This window comes from Saccopteryx leptura, chromosome 12 (assembly GCF_036850995.1).
Source record: "Saccopteryx leptura isolate mSacLep1 chromosome 12, mSacLep1_pri_phased_curated, whole genome shotgun sequence".
Taxonomy (NCBI): domain Eukaryota; kingdom Metazoa; phylum Chordata; class Mammalia; order Chiroptera; family Emballonuridae; genus Saccopteryx; species Saccopteryx leptura.
In genome coordinates this window covers 14,090,089-14,106,603 of record NC_089514.1, presented here as the reverse complement: position 1 = coordinate 14,106,603, position 16,515 = coordinate 14,090,089, and the positions used below count along the sequence as shown (strand labels likewise).

The following is a 16,515-nucleotide window of genomic DNA, read 5'->3' as shown; positions in this document are numbered from 1 at the left end:
CTAATCAGTAGGGAGATAATGTTACAGTTGTTCTCCGGGTTTAAATTCTTATGATTTAAGGATTGAAATAAAGATAAGTAGGCAGTAGAGTTAAAAGGTAGTACAATCATTAGCACACCTAACTGGAAGACTGAAATGAAAAGCAGACAATACCAAGTGCTGGTGGGGGGTCAAACAACTGCTACTCTCACTGCTGGTGGGAATACAAAATGGTGTGGCAACTTTGGAAAGTAGCAATCTCACTCCTCAGAGAAACGAAAACATACACCCCCACAAAAACTTGATGCAAACAGTTATAGCAGTTTATTAATATCAGTGAATAGATAAACAAGTTGTGGTACATCCATACAATGGAATATTAGTCAGCAATAAAAAGGAATGACTACAAATACCTGCAACAATATTGAGAAGGTATAAAAGTGTTATTCTAGGTGAAGAAGCCAAACTTTCTTGATTAGCTACCAAATCAATCCACATATTTGACCTCTGGATGAAGCAAAACTATAATGCAAAATTTAGATCAGGGGTCGCCAAGAACTGGAAACAAAGGCATAGGACTGACTACCAAGGGGCATGAGGGAACTCTTTGCAGTGATAAAAATATTCTGTATCTTATCTCAATTGTGATTGTGGTAGTGGTTACATAGCTCCATATATCTGTAATTCATCAAACTATACACTTAAAAGTTGAATTTTATTGTATGAAAATTATACCTCAATAAACTTGACTTAAAACAACACACATACACATACACAAAAAGAGTAAAAGTGGGGAAAAGGTCTCAAGAACAAAATAGGTTGACTCATTTCTATATTAAGTCACAAATATTTTGAAACCACTGACCTGTATGACCGCAATGCATTAATAATTTAGTCTAATGAACTATAACACATTTTATCTGAAAATAAGACTTTAGTCCACATTTTAAGAACCATCAATTCTAACTCTGATATAAATGGAAAACTATGAAACACCAAAATACCTTAAAAGGGAGATTACTTTTCTTAACATTTTATCATTCATAGAGTTGAAAAAATTATCTGATATAAATTATCTAATCTGAAGATAAGAGTGAGTGAGCTGCTCCAAGATCTACAGAAATAAGGCACTTTAGTTCAATTAAGTGATTTCCCTGCAGGCAATGTCTTTTCAATCTGAGCTAATGACATCATTTAAGGAGGATGGTCCATTTAACTAAAAGGATCTTTTACAAGGCAGACAGACAGAAGGCAATCTAAGAATATTTGCAAGAACTTTCCATATTTCAAAATCATAATGGTAAAATGCCTACATAAAATTCTTAAAGTTAGATATTAATCAATTTCGATGCAGAAATTATTTCATGAAAAAAAATGTAATAAAGCTCTTAAGAAGTTTTCCCCATTATTTTTCCCTTTTAAGAAACCAATTCTTCCTAATGGCAATTAGGCTACTCCAGACTAGCAGTGACACAGAGTTTGCTAGAAATTAGGACCTTATTTCTGAAATGCTAAAATTCTTTACTTCCCTGCTGTTTCCAGGATAACCCGTCCGAGGTCCTACAGGCGGACTTTCACCCGACTTGAAACTTCTGCACGTGCAGTAGGCAAAGTGCAATCGCCAACTATCCTGCATGAAACTGGGTTGACCAGAAATTAAACTGTTCATTCTCTGAGATGAGAAAAAGTTTCAGGAAGCCTCCAGAGGGCTCTTTCCTTAACCCTATGCCCTAGAATCAGAAATGGAAAGTGGAAAGTGGACTATCCTTACATAAAAATTCCTCACAGCTCAGAATGCAAGCAAGAGAAGCCACTTCACCACTATAGCCTGGGGAGAAGACTGATGACTCTGAAATCACTCAGTCAGTGAGATCTCACCACATTCTCTAGGAAAGACTTCCTCTCCTAATTCTGAATGTTAACATCAGATTTTTGTTTGGCAGTATCAACAGTGATGACTATTGCATATGACCTGACAAGGAAGTTAGACTGGGAAGGGCCAGAAATAGAAAGTCTTCACCCTAAATGAGAGCCATCTAATCTAAATTATAGAAGTCTTTCTGTCACTGACAGTCTGTGTGACCTTGGATGAGTCCTTAGCACATCAGTCCTTCAGTTTTCTCATCTATAAAATAATCTTTGAGACCACTTTTAACTCTCGCAGGTGATGATTCTCACACATCTCAGAATAAAAAGGACTCATCTTTAAAAAGCAAATGAATGAAATACAGAGAGCTACTATTAAATGAGTCAAGTTTTACACCTGCTGATATTGACAGACTTTTTAAAGCAGCAAGATCCAGGCTTTAAAAACCATTCATTTGCCCAGCTGTCAGGAAACGAGTCTGCCCTAGGAAATTAGAGCTCAGAAGCAACCAAGACCAGAATAAGAGATTGGTTAAGTGTCTGTGAAGTATTTGGTACATTAGCTGAAAATACTCTATCAAATCCTCCTATTTGGAAAGGATCATAATAAGTTAAAAGAAAAAAAGAAAATTCCCTAATGTCATCACGTTCTACAATCAACTGAGCTGCTTTTTCCAGCAGAAGCCCAATTTTTAAAAAGTTGACCCTTTTTTCTGAATTAATATAAGTTATGTACTCTTACATTTTTAGATGCAGGAATTAGTAAAATTTGAACTTTCATTTATAGGAAGTGCAAAGTCAATATGTATCATCTATAATAACTTCCTTCATATAGTCCTAGAGGTAGGGAGAAGTGGGTAAAGGAGTAGACAAAACAAGTTATTTTATCACATAAACAGAAAAAGTCCTAAAGGTATCTGAGAGCCACAAAATCCATTTTCCTCTTTCTAGACAGTATCCGTTTCAGTGTATACGATCAAAGTCCCCCATCTCTGAAACTCGGGCCCATTTTCTTATCACTTGTGATAGATACACTTTAATAATTATATACAGCCAAAGAGGAAGAATGTAGAAAATTCTAAGGTTGGTCCTTTCCAGTAAATAATTTATTCCTTTTGATGAATATCCTAATATTAAGTCATACCACTTTTTCCCACCAGAAAGCTCTAAGCTTTTTAATAAGATGAAATTATCTAAGTATTAAATATTTTAACTTTATCTTATATCATAGGATGGATAAACTTATAAGTAGATTTTTGAATTTTTCTTCCTACTTAGTAAGTATCTCATTTTGATAACTTTAAAAGTAGTGTGAATTTATTCAGTCCACATTTATTAGCAAGGTACAATTTCAGCACTAGAAGTAAAATAAAGTTTTAGCCACCTCAAGTCTACTTGGCATGAGATGACATATAACAAATGGTATCATTTAGGCCCCATGTTCTGTTTAGACTTACTGAGCAACAACAACAGCATGATCCAGATGCAGTCTCACGGAAAGGACAACGAAGCAGTCACCAACAGGGCCCCGCCAGAGGAGCCCAGGAGGTTGCTTATCTTGAGAAACAAAATCTCTCCTACTAGATAGTGGCTCTGATCTAATACGTCATCAGATGCTGACTGTTTGGGGTTGTTCAAAAATCCTTATTTGTTAAATCCAAATAGCAACTAATGGGTCATATCCTTTATTCCCTTTACCATAAGCAGAGCACAGAATGTCTAGACAAGTGAGTGTAACAGGTTAAGAGTCCTTCACAGTGCAGACACCTGCCACACACACCCTCAGATAGGAGATCAAGGTTAACATCAACAGTGATAAGTCATAATGATAGTCTGGACCTTGATAGAGAGGGTGAAAATAGCACTTTACTTACTTCTGTGATCTTCCTCCTAAGCACCCAACACCTTAGTGCAATGGTTCTCAAACTTTTTGAAGTCGGGGCACATTTAAAATCCTACAAATAATTGTAGGTGCACTATATACAAATTTCTGAGAAATACGTTATAATAATTAAGTCAAATATTAAAGAAAAAATATAAAGTCCAAGCATACTTTTATGGTAATTAAATGAAATAAATACAACATTTAAATTTATTCTGACATTAAAAACATTTTTATGTTACATTTTTTGAGTTGTGCTTTTTAGAATCCATAAAAAAGAGGGGTTAAAAAAAACATTATCTTTTATATATATAGATACATTCTTAGTAATATTAAGTAAATTTGGCAGGTCTCGGCGTAAATGTGTTAAGTTTTTTCATTATTGTGTTTATGAGAAACATGAGCCTGATGTTTCCTAGTGATTTCTTCAATGTTTGGGCATATATTTGAAAGGCAAACTCTCATTTCCTCGTCAATACATTGAACAATTCCTCTCTTTTTACTCTTAATTGTGTTGAGTGCAGAAAACCCCCACCATACATGTCATCTTAACTTTACACCAAAAAAAGGATAGAAGAAATTTACCTCCAGTCTTTCCGGGGAACATGGAGGTAGTGTATACAATCCAGCACCACAGCTTAACAGCCTTTTGCAACCTAATCAGGCAAGTGAGGTAGGGGGTTGGGCAGACTGTCAGCTTACAGCCAATTCCCCGCACCTCTGTCCCCCAAAAATCTAAACTCCAAAAACCCTGTTGGTGTTTTGGTCCTCAACAGGCACATATTTCTCTGGAATACCATAGGGTGCACCTGGAAATCTTCTAGGGTGCACCAGTGCACCCTGGCACACACTTTGAGAATCACTGCCCTAGTCAAAGCCTGAGAAAAATACCAGACAAATCCCAACTGAGGGACATTCTACAAAATAGCTGATCTGCTACTGCCCAGGCCATTAAAAACAAGAAAGTCTGAGAACTGTTCCAGCTAAGAGGAGCTTAATAAGACATTCTGACTAAGTATAATGTGGTGTCTTGAATGGGACAGAAAAAGAATATTAGGTAAAAACTAAGGAAATCTGAATTAAGTATGGACTTTGGTTAACAATAATGTTTCAAAAATAATTTAAATTGCTTTAAGATCAACAATGTCCTCCTTGTCAAATCTAATAATTTTTTCAGTTCTCACAGTCATTGACCTCTCTGTTACTTCTGACTCTCTACACTGAAGCTGTCTCTTCTCTATGACATTACACCATCTTAATTCCCAACCTAGCCACCTTTACCTCTTTAGATCTGGTTCTCTCCTCCTCTCACTTAACAAAGACCCCTTGTTCTTCCATTTCAATTTCTTCAAAGAGTTCACAATGTAACCTCAAATTTTACATAGATGGCTTCCTATTCTATATCTCTACTTTTGCCTTCTCATCTTTTCTCTACTTTCATACTATTTGCAGGACTCTAACAGGCATCTTTACTTGGTCACACCCCTAACATTTTAACTACCTTTCCCATGATCTAATAACTCTTCCTAACATCCACATTACTTTCATAACTGTTTATCCTTTCAAAGTTTTGTCTCCAGTACTTATAACAGGATTATTGGGCATAGTAGGCGCTCCCTAAATTTTGTTGAATGAATAAATGCCAAATTAACTTCCTTGCATTGGACTTAAAATTGAGTGCTATCTCTCCTTTTATTATTTCAGCTACCAAGTTCATTCACCTTCCTCTCCCATCTCCAAAATTTGACACACTGCCCTCTAAAGTCAAAATGCAAAAAACAAGGTTTTTTCATCCTGGTTATTATTTTAAGAGTCTCCCAACTAGAGACCAAATCTCCTTTATGTTTTTCCCCACAATAGTCCACTTCTCTTTCTTTTCCTTTACTGACATACAGCACTGTGTAAGTTTAAGGTACACAGCAGAACGACTTCACATACACACAGTGTGAAATGATTACCACAATAAGTTTAGTTAGCATCCATCACTTAATTTATTCTTTTAAATGTTTCTTTCCTTGTGATGAGAACTTTTAGGATCTACTGACTCTCTCACCAACTTTCAAATATACCAGTCAGCAATGTTAATGATAGTCACCGCATTGTATGTTACTACATCCCCAGTACTTCTTTACTTAAAACTGAAATGTATCTTTTGACTATTTTCATCCAATTCTCCCACCCTACACCCAACCTCTCACCTCTGGTAATAACAAATACGATCTTTTTCAATGAGTTTGGGTTTTTTGTCTTTGTTTATTAATTTTTTATTTTTTTATTTATTTGGATTCCACATATAAGTGAGATCACACAGTCTTTGTTTTTCTATGTCTGGCTTATTTCACTTAGCATAGTGCCCTCAAGGTTCATCCAGGTTGTTGTAAATGGTAGGACTTTCTCTTTTATAGCTGAATAGTATTCCATATTGTATATATAACACATTTTCATTATGCATTCATCTGTCGCTAGACACTTGGGTTGTTTTCATGTCTTGGTTATTGTAAATAATGCTGCAATGAACATGGAATGTAGATATCTCTTGATATAGGAATTTCATTTCCTTCAAATATATACCTACCCAGAAGTAGAATTGCTGGACCATATGATGGTTCTATTTTTGATTTTTTGAGGAACCTCCATACTGCTTTCCGTAGTGGCTATGTCAATTTACATTCCCACCAAGAGTGCACAAGGGTTCCTTTTGCTCCACATCCTCACCGGGATGTTATCTCTTGTCTTTTTGGTGCTGGGCATTCTAACAGGCATGAGGTGGTACCTCATTGCGCTTTGACTGGCATTTCCCTAATGATCAGTAATGTTGAGCACATTTTCATGTACCTGTTGGCCATTTGAATATCTTTGGAAAAATGTTTATTAAGACCTTTGTCCATTTTTAAATTGGACTTTGATTTCCTTTTCTGTGGAGATTTTCAGTTTAATGTAGTCCCATTTGTTTATTTTGTTGCTTGTGAACAGTTCACTTTTCATTAAAAGACTAGCTCATCTTCCTACACCATGATTTTTATCCTCTCTGCATGTAATCTAAACAGGGTCTATAATTTGAAGTCACCCATGGATGACTGGCTAATTGGTAGCACCTTCTATCCTGAGCTCTACTGAACCCCTTTGTTCCAGCCCCATCATACACATGGATAATTCCAAGCTTGAGCTCATGCGCTGTATCTCCATGCCAAGTTTACCAGCCACTGAATGTGATGTTTCTCGATCTTACAGTGCCTCCAGTCCTGACTCTAAGTACAGATAGTATATCAAATCTTACTTTTAAGATAAAAGATCTTAGCTATTGAGTTGAGTGTACACAAACTCCAGGTTAGACCCAACAGAGATCTTTCTTTTAAATGTATTTATACAAAATTATTTGTCTTTTCACCTAAAAGTAGTATTGAAAATAGTAACTAGTTAATTGACTTCTGGTTAAACAAAGTCTCTTCATATACATTACAGTGTATAGTGTATCACCATTAGCTTTTGTTCTAGTCTTTAGTGTATATGAGCACAGGCAAGGACCTTGTCTTACTTCGTGTTTCCCTAACAGGATACTCATTAATTCTTATTGGTATCCTTATCTCTTCTGTCAACATTTTCCTCAAAATATTCACATATTCTTATATTTTTCTTAATTTATCTAAAATTTTATAACTTTAAAATTATACTGTAATAAAATATTATAAAAGCACTATTTTATATACCAATTATATAGTAATTATATAGTACTTTATCCTTATCAAAACAATATTAGCTATAAAATAAAACTCATTCATTAGAAGGTAGATAATATTAGACATCAGAAAAAGGCCATTAGTTACTGAAGTAACAAAAGAACATCCTTGTAAAGTAAACTTACTGTAAGGCAGTCCCATTGTCTAAGCCCCTAAAGAGGCATTATCACAAGTTACCACTTGATTATTGCTAAAGGAGAAATTATAATACTATTTTGGAAAAAAATAAATCAACCCACAATTAAATGTTTATTGTCTTACACATTTTAAAAATATTTTATACTGACCAGCTTCTCCCAGTGCACCAAACATCATGAAGTTGCCACCACCTATCCCTGAGGCATTTTGCAATTTTGTGGTACAAACTAATTTCACTATTAATCTAAGCAAAATTATATTAAGAAGATAAATCTTCCATAAAAAAATAAAAATCATCTACTTCAAAAGTATATACTCCTAGTTTTGGAATAGTCTACAGATTGCCTTTACTTTTCTTCTTTAAGAAAAATAATAATTAGATATTATAACTTTAAAAAGAAATTTATTTTGCTAATATCTATGTCAACTAATGTGTTTTCATACCTACTCTTGCAACAAGATTCCATCCAAAAAACCAACAAGGAATTCCTATCATCTTAGAATTCTCTCCTATAACTGAAAAAAAGATTCATTGTTTTAAAGCAGATGAATAAAATGCTACTTAAATGATTCAAATTTTACTCCTGCTATGGCTAATAGATTCTTAGCAGAAATGCAGATGTGGTATAAGGAGACCATGTTTCACTGTTCGGAGGCAGGAGGCTAAAGTTCAGAACCTAGTGTTCAAGGGAGGCAGATTACATTATATTAGAAATACTGTAGTTATATAAACAGATTCCAGTTTGAATCCTGGCTTCCCACATCCTACTAGTGTGGTCATTCTAAACTTCAGTTTCTTTATCAACAAAATAAGTATAATACTTCCTACATAAAGATGTTATGAGGATTTGAAATAATACGCTAGAAATATTCAGCACAGTGCTGGTACATAAAAGTCCAGTACCTGGTGCTGGTAGTGGTGGTGATGCCATTAATGTTGGTGATGCCCAAGCTATGTTGACCTTGGGAAGCCACCAGCTATTCTACAGCTCATGTGTTCACCTGTAAGATGGGGAAGCAGCATACTAAATGACTTTCTAAGTCCCTTCCAGAACTAAAAAAATATATATCATTTTCATGGTTAGAAATCAAGGAACATGAATTTACCTTCTTCAAACCATCTGGACCTCAAATGCACCATTAAATTAGAAAAACAATACTCCTTTACTGTAAAAAATATATTGTCAGATCCACAAAAAAATTGCATAAATTATCTCATTTGGCCTTCAATATCCTCATACAATAGATATTATTATCCTTATGGTAATCTAACTAGAAAATGAACTGTAAAGAAGCCAAGCAGTTTAGCCAAGTCCAAAACTAGTATCAGAGATTTCATCTCCTGTTTGACAGCATCCAGAGCACATGTTCCTAAACACTACAAGCCAACAGGACAGGTATTAATGGTCTACAGGAGAAATGATCACAGGCTTTGGAGCAAAAAAAAAAAAAAAAGACCTAAATTTCCACCTTAGCGTCACATTACTTGCTGTGTGTCTTTGAACAAATCACCTAATCTCTCTGGGCTAGAGCTTAATCAATAACAAAACAGTAATTCACGATGCATGCCACTGAAATTTATTCTGATATATTTCTCTAGAGACTTTACGTTAAAGACCCAAGGAAGCCACCTGAGCACTGAAATTTCTGATGAACTGATATTAAATCCCATCATCTCGCTCCACTTCACTCCCTTGCTCCGTCCTACTCCTATATCCTCCCTAGCTATAGGAGAAGGAAGCTCTACGTGTCCCTGTTTATCCTCTCCCTCAACAAATGAACCTGCCTGTAAAAACAAAGTCCGAAGGAACATCATTTGGTACATTACTTTGTACTTCTTACAGTCATAATGGGAAACGGAGGGAAGGACCAAGTTAATAATAGATTCCTCTATCTGCAGGTGACAAGTATTATAAGTCCCACTAAAAAAAACTGCCTTTTACTATGTACCCCCAAATCAGAAACCATTAATAGGGGAAATGACACTTAGCAATAAATGTGACCTAATGATATTGTCTAATAAATACGAGTAATTTCAATGTAGTAGATTAGAGCTTTTAAAGTGCCATTTTTTGCAAGTATTTTGCAAGATAGTTTAGTCATTTAAAGAACATTTTCCATATTACATCAAACCCATAATTTACCTTATAAATAAAACCTTTGCCAAAGCTATAATCTTAATTTATAGAACATCAAACTCACATCCTAACTTTGGCAATTTACTGGCAGGCATGTTAATTTTTAAACAATTTAAATCCATTCTTAAGAGTATTTTCCATTTCCTCCTAGAGTTTCAATTTGTTTTTAAAGGGACTGTTTCAAAGATGTTTACTGGAACTGCAAAGGGACAGCTGCTTGATACGAAGGGGCATATTACTGCCTTGCAATATCAAATCACTCATCCTCACTCCTTTTCCTGTTTGGGGGCTCTAGGTTGCCACTGAAGTGGCTATTTATTAGTAAGTAAATACAGCGATGGTCATATTATGCACATTGATATGCCCTAAGGTCCTTTTATTGGGAAATGAGAGTATTTGCCCATATACCCTTTATGTCTATGTTAATGTCTGCACTTGCTTTAACTTTCCCTAAATCCCAAAACGTGTGTCAAGATTTGTTAACTGGAAAATTTCACACCAATGCACTTTTTTGTTGTTCATTTTAAATTATGGGAACTCTCATATCAGTCATGAACCTTAGGATATAAAAATAGAAAAAAAATCCCTTAAGTTAGAGAAAAAAGTGATACATCTAAATATAGCATCACAGAACATTAAAAATTTAATCTTATATTAATATTACATATAAAATTTTCTTTTACCATGAATTGTGTCAACAATATATACAAAATAATGAATTAAATAATGTGTTTCAAAATAGATAGGCTCAAATAGTTTTTGCATTATTCCCTTAAGGTATAATTGGTATATATTTTTATTACCAAAAATAATGTAAGAATAAAATTAACATCACCTATGGTCATATAAGTTTTTATACCATCCTCCTTAAAATCTTGAAACTCAAGTCCTAACCATATAGTTTGAATGAGAAAGCCATAAAACCATGTAAAAAAAACAACCATAAAAAAAAAATCCCTGTTTTTTTCTGGTCCTGGCTTCCCAGGATCATAAAACTCAGACTGTCCTTCCCAAATTTATCTTTTCTTACTTGTTTCTTAACTGCTGGGTTATAAATACCTTTGTCTTTTATTAAAGACAAGTTTTGTTCTGCAGAGTGATTCCTGTGAGAAATATGTTCCAAATTCTATATATATCCACATTGTATAAGAATTTAAAATTTGACTTCTGACCTTATGTAATGACTAGTTATTAAATTTGACAAAACCATATAAAAACTCCACTAATATTAATTTTACTATCAACATCATTAGTTAAATTTTCTCTAGCATTAATTCCAGTTGGAAGAGACACCCAGAATATATATATATATATATACATATATATGTATATATATATATAGATAGATATAGATAGATATACACATACATACAGTAGGGTCAGATTTCATTTCCTATCATTGAACCTGCTGGGCAAAAAAGGAACAGTATACAATTGTATTCATATGCATTCTTCTTGCTAATATGCATATTAAAATTCTAACACATTGGGATTTTTCCCTGCCTATTTATACTATACAATACATTTATTCTATGCTTTTCCAAAAAGTATTATGTGTAGGTGAAAAATTTTAAAGCCAACAGCAACAAAAATGGTTATAAGCCTGCCTTGTATTAGAACTTCTTTTGTCTGTCAATCAACAATAAAGTATTATTCTACCATCACAAAGGGAAAACCTTTGGAGGCAGTAGAGGACTATGGGTTGTGCAAATGTGCAGTTGCTAAGAAGCAAATATGCCTCTCTTCTAATCAAATAGCCCAGCTCAGCAATGCCGCTGGCTTGGGGCAAGAAGCAAATTCCACCAGCCACAAACTTAGAAACAGTCTTGAATTATTTGTTGCTGACCGCTGGCTGAACCCGTCCTGATGAGCACCATCACCATTAGCCACTACTCAGTGTACTCCATCAACCAATGGCAACAGCAGCATGCTACCGCTCAGGCTACAAGAAATTGATCAAACAGGGTAATGAGACTATTTCTTCACAGAGGTTATTTTAAATGAATATAAATATTTTCTTTCTACATAATTTGCCACAAAAAGGTCACTGAACTCTCCGTGATTCCAAAGAAAAATGCTCTACTGTCCCCTTTACATATTTGAGTTAAGATAAAGCCAACAAACAATTCAGGGCATTTTTTGATATTAGGGGCAAATTCTAATGAGCTAGCATTTGAGACAGATGAACAGCAATATTTTAGCTTTACATTAAATGATAGCTAAAAACTGATCAAACGATGCAACTCTATAAGGATAAAACTAATCATGATTTACCAATTTAAAACATTTATAAGAGTATATTTTTGTTTAAAGAAAGCACAATTAATCTCTAATGTAGATGATTGTGAGAACATGAATCATATGTGTGCCTTCTTAGCTGAAGTTATTAAAATTTGATATAATTGTTATAAATTATTTAGTGAAGAATTCATTTTTCTATAGTCCACCTCCTCCTGCTAGACAGTAGAGTAAAATGCATGTTAACTATTCCAGTTAGCACATGAATCATTTCACTGACATCTGATTTAGGTCTTCTTACAGAGTGACATTTATTGCTCCTTTCCTCTATATACTTTAAACCAAAACAATTACAAACAACTGGACTGAACATTACAACATGACCAACTTACAGCAGTTAGCTGTATATTTGATCTAACATAAAATTAAAATGTTTTGCAAAGTCCAGTTTTTGCTTATTAGGCTTCTAATATGGTGGCATTAAGATAATTCCAGCTAAATCACCGTTTAAGAACTTCAAACACCTATATCCAGCAACAATAAGGATTTCAAGTAAATATTTCTAACATATCAGTATCTTGTTATTATTATAACCAACATCAATTACATTACATCTAGTTAGTTTAAACTCAGGCAAAACATTTGTATGTGAATAAATACCTCTAAAAACTTTCTGTAAGATCTATCCTGTTCCATTAAAAATGAATGAAGGCTAATACGACAAAGTAAGTACATGTCAAAATGAACTGTTTTATATGCAGATTCTGTAAGAGTTAAATAAATTGTTTTTGTTTATAATTTTTATTTTAGAAACAAATAGATCAAGTAATCCTTTGCCTTCATCAAAAACAAGGTTTACTATGTAATATTAAAAAATTGCATAATTGCATAAAAAATGTGCTTAGAAATTTTAATTACTGAAACTCAGATGTGCTTTTAACAGTTATTCTTTTAAACTTTTTTATGGATGTGATATGGCACGACAGCAAAACCACCTCATCTATACAATTAAACATAAGATATACACAAATGGCCATTTTTTAAGGGGATAAAGTATGGCTGGATGTTAAAAGGTTATCTCTGCCACCAACAAGATTTCTAAATATTCATTATGGGGAAATGACAGCAGTCATAACAGGATTTTAAATACACATTCCAGTGAATTTTAAATAGAGACTCAAGTTTTTGGATGAATCAAAACCTCCACAATAGACTTGAAGGTAATCTCTCTTAAAAGGGATTACCTTCTGCTGCTACAGAACAAGACACAAGAACACAATGTCGAGATGAGACTCAAGGCTGACACACTGTACTTGTTAGGTGCAGTCCAGTCTTTTCACAGTAAAATTCTGACATGTTCTTAGAAATGGCTAAAGAAGATTCTCTAAATAAAAATCAATAATTAGGTAAAAGAAAATTAGGATCAAATAGCAAGAAACATCCCATCAGCTGTCTAACAATATGACAAATTCAGCAGCAACCACAAAGAACCAATATAACTTCTGGTGCCAAGGAGCCAGATGGTACTGCTGGAAAAAATTAAGTCTACAGATTGGCAGCTCGACCCTGTGATTATTGCCCAAGGGAGGACAAAGTGGAAGAAAAGCGGGGGGTTCAGTATGATGGGGATAAATCAATTACACCACTCACTACATCCTTCCTCTCATACCCTAATAACGGGGCCTAGCCACCACACCAGTGAATAGCCCAAGGTTTAAAGAGTTCCGATGTTAGTTGGAAATGCTAAACTAAAATATAATAATAAGTAATTTCACCTTTTTATCATAGACCCTAGCAAAATCCACTGATAACCTGACCCAACTGCACAAGGTCCATATGGAACAAAAACTGAAGTACTGTAGTTACAGTTTTGTTGTGAAAAAGAAAACTACATTTTAAAAATATTTCTTTCTATTTATATTCAATGAGGGTATTTGTTAAAATCCTGTATATTTTCAAAAAAAAAGAATTATGGGAAGATAATAGATGCATGTGGTAGTCTCATGACTAAATATTATTTACTAAATATGTTAAATAAGTAAATAAAAAAAATAAATATCATGACTGACATCTATTTTACTTAAACTATTTTTTTTATTCACAAAAAATGCATGTCCCACTTTGTAATATCTAAAGAATGCAGAAGAAAGAGTAACATTGCAAGATATGTTCAAAGTCAAATCACAGCAGGGAAATGATAATATACATTGTGAATTTATGCAATTATGAGAAATTTAGTAGCAGTTTTAGCCATACTTTTAAGATGTAATATGGTTATACATTCAGAAGTGACTGGTAAAGATTATGTTGAGGGAGTTTTTTATTTTTTATTATCACCTTTCTTTTAGCCTACCATAACTTATGAATGTATACAGCTGTTTTATATTATTCTACTTTAAGTACACTGGATAATAAGGTAAGCAAATTAAGAATATTAAGATATCAGAGATAGAAAATTCAGACTATTGATTTCTGAAATCCTAAGAATATATAATCACACAATATAAATGTGTTGATTCACTTAATATTATTAGCAATTATGCAGACAGATGGTCTTTAAATGTAGTCTCAAAAACCAATCAGTAACAGATCAATTAGATTTCATTAGTAAATAAATTTGATATAGCAAAAAAGTTTTTTTGTTAGTTTATAAGTATGAAAAGCAAAGACTAAATTTACAAATCTTCTAGAAAAAGGTGAATAAATCACAGGTATACACTGATTTGATCAATGTTCATTGAAACATTTTCTAATACATTTTCTAGCATATTGCAGAAGGACAGGACAGGAACTGCTAATATGAATTGCTCAATGCGCTATCTGGATCTCTGTTGAGGGCACTGACAACTACAGTGATGGAAAATTTAATCTCAAAGGATATGCTTTATCTAAACTCACTCTGCCTTATTTAACTAAAACTGTGTGTGCATACTTCAGATAGCTTGTTTGAAACACTGTTATAAAATTTTAAATGGACATCAACATTTCAACTTCGTACAACACGTTCCCCCACCATAATTGTGGGATACATAGCTGTTCAATCTTCATATTTCTGGACTAAATAACAGAATTGCACTGTTTTTATAGTCTCAAAGGAATACACTAGTTCACAGAAGTGTCCATATTCGCACAGGTCAATAGGCTCTTATCCATAAAGATCCATAAAAGGCATTAAATGTATGTTAATATTAGATGAAAATCAGAACAGAAAGAGTAGAGGAGTTAAAATAATGTCAACAGAGAAGAAATAGTTCGTGATAACAGACACCTTACTAAAACTCAATGGTTAGTAAAATATTAAGAACAATTTTAAACTAAAGGAGCTACTACTATATAAAATCCAAATATTAAGCATATAAAGAACAACACTATTTCATATATATATATATAAAAAATATATATATATATAAATATATATATATATATATATATATTTTTTTTTTTTTAAGTGAGAGTAGGGGAGATACAGAGACAGACTTCCACATGCAGCCCTGACCAGGATCCATCTGGCAACCCCCGCCTGGGGCTGATGCTCTGCCTATCTGAGGCCACTGGCACCCAGACCAAAGTGCTCGAATCAATCAAGTCATGCTGCAGGAGAGAAAGAGAGAAAAAGAGAGAGCAAGAGAGAAAAGAGGGAGGGGAGAGAAGCAGATGATCGCCTCTCCTGTATGCCTTGACCGGGAATCGAACCCAGGACTCCACACACCGGGTCGATGCTCTATTGCTGAGCCAACTGGCCAGGGCCATATTTCATATATATTTATATATATTTATCATCCAAAGGACTACTTTGCAAAATTCCAGTTGATAAAGTTCAAGATAACATTATTAAGATTTAAACTTTTATTCAACTATGAAACATAGTTGCATGATACAGGTTTACTCATTTTAAAAAATCAAATACTTAAAAACCGTGATTTAAAAATAGAATAATTGTCACAAAAGTAACCCTTCCTTTTATAAAACAGGATTCACTAACAAGCTCTCTTAAAAGTTCCCTCCTAGTACATTTAAAATGTAACTTGGTTTATAAAATTTTAGCTGACTTAATATAACTCTATAAAACCTATATACCTTGGATTTTTGCTCATTTTTTGGTTAATTACCAAACCAAAAAATGCAGCCATTAGAATATCAAAATTATCCACATTTTTATTATATTGGCATCTTTCTGACAAAATAATCCAATTAATGGTTCTCAGGGTTGTCTCCTTTGATCAAATTCATATGCTATTGTTTCACTGCTCTCCCATTTTCTAACAGACAGGAAGCTAACTACAATTCACCCAAATAAAAAGGAACAGATCACTGAAACTTCAGATATGTGAACATGTGTGAATGTCAACATTAAACTGCTTGCCATATTTATAGTAAAAAGTTGAATATTAAATCATAAAAAAACAACCCTAGAGTTATCAACTCATCTTTTAGCTATTCACAGTATTTCATGATTAAATGAAATATCATCTAACACAACCTAAACTAACCAGATTCAAACATGGGCTCAAATTCCAGAGAAAATATACACTAAAAC

At 33.7% G+C, this 16,515-nt stretch overlaps 1 protein-coding gene across 3 annotated transcripts in view; it reads right to left on the bottom strand.

The window, feature by feature from the left end:
- The window catches only part of SKAP2 (src kinase associated phosphoprotein 2), a 159,865-nt gene that overhangs the window by 99,025 nt on the left and 44,325 nt on the right, over positions 1–16,515 (bottom strand). The window lies entirely within an intron of this gene.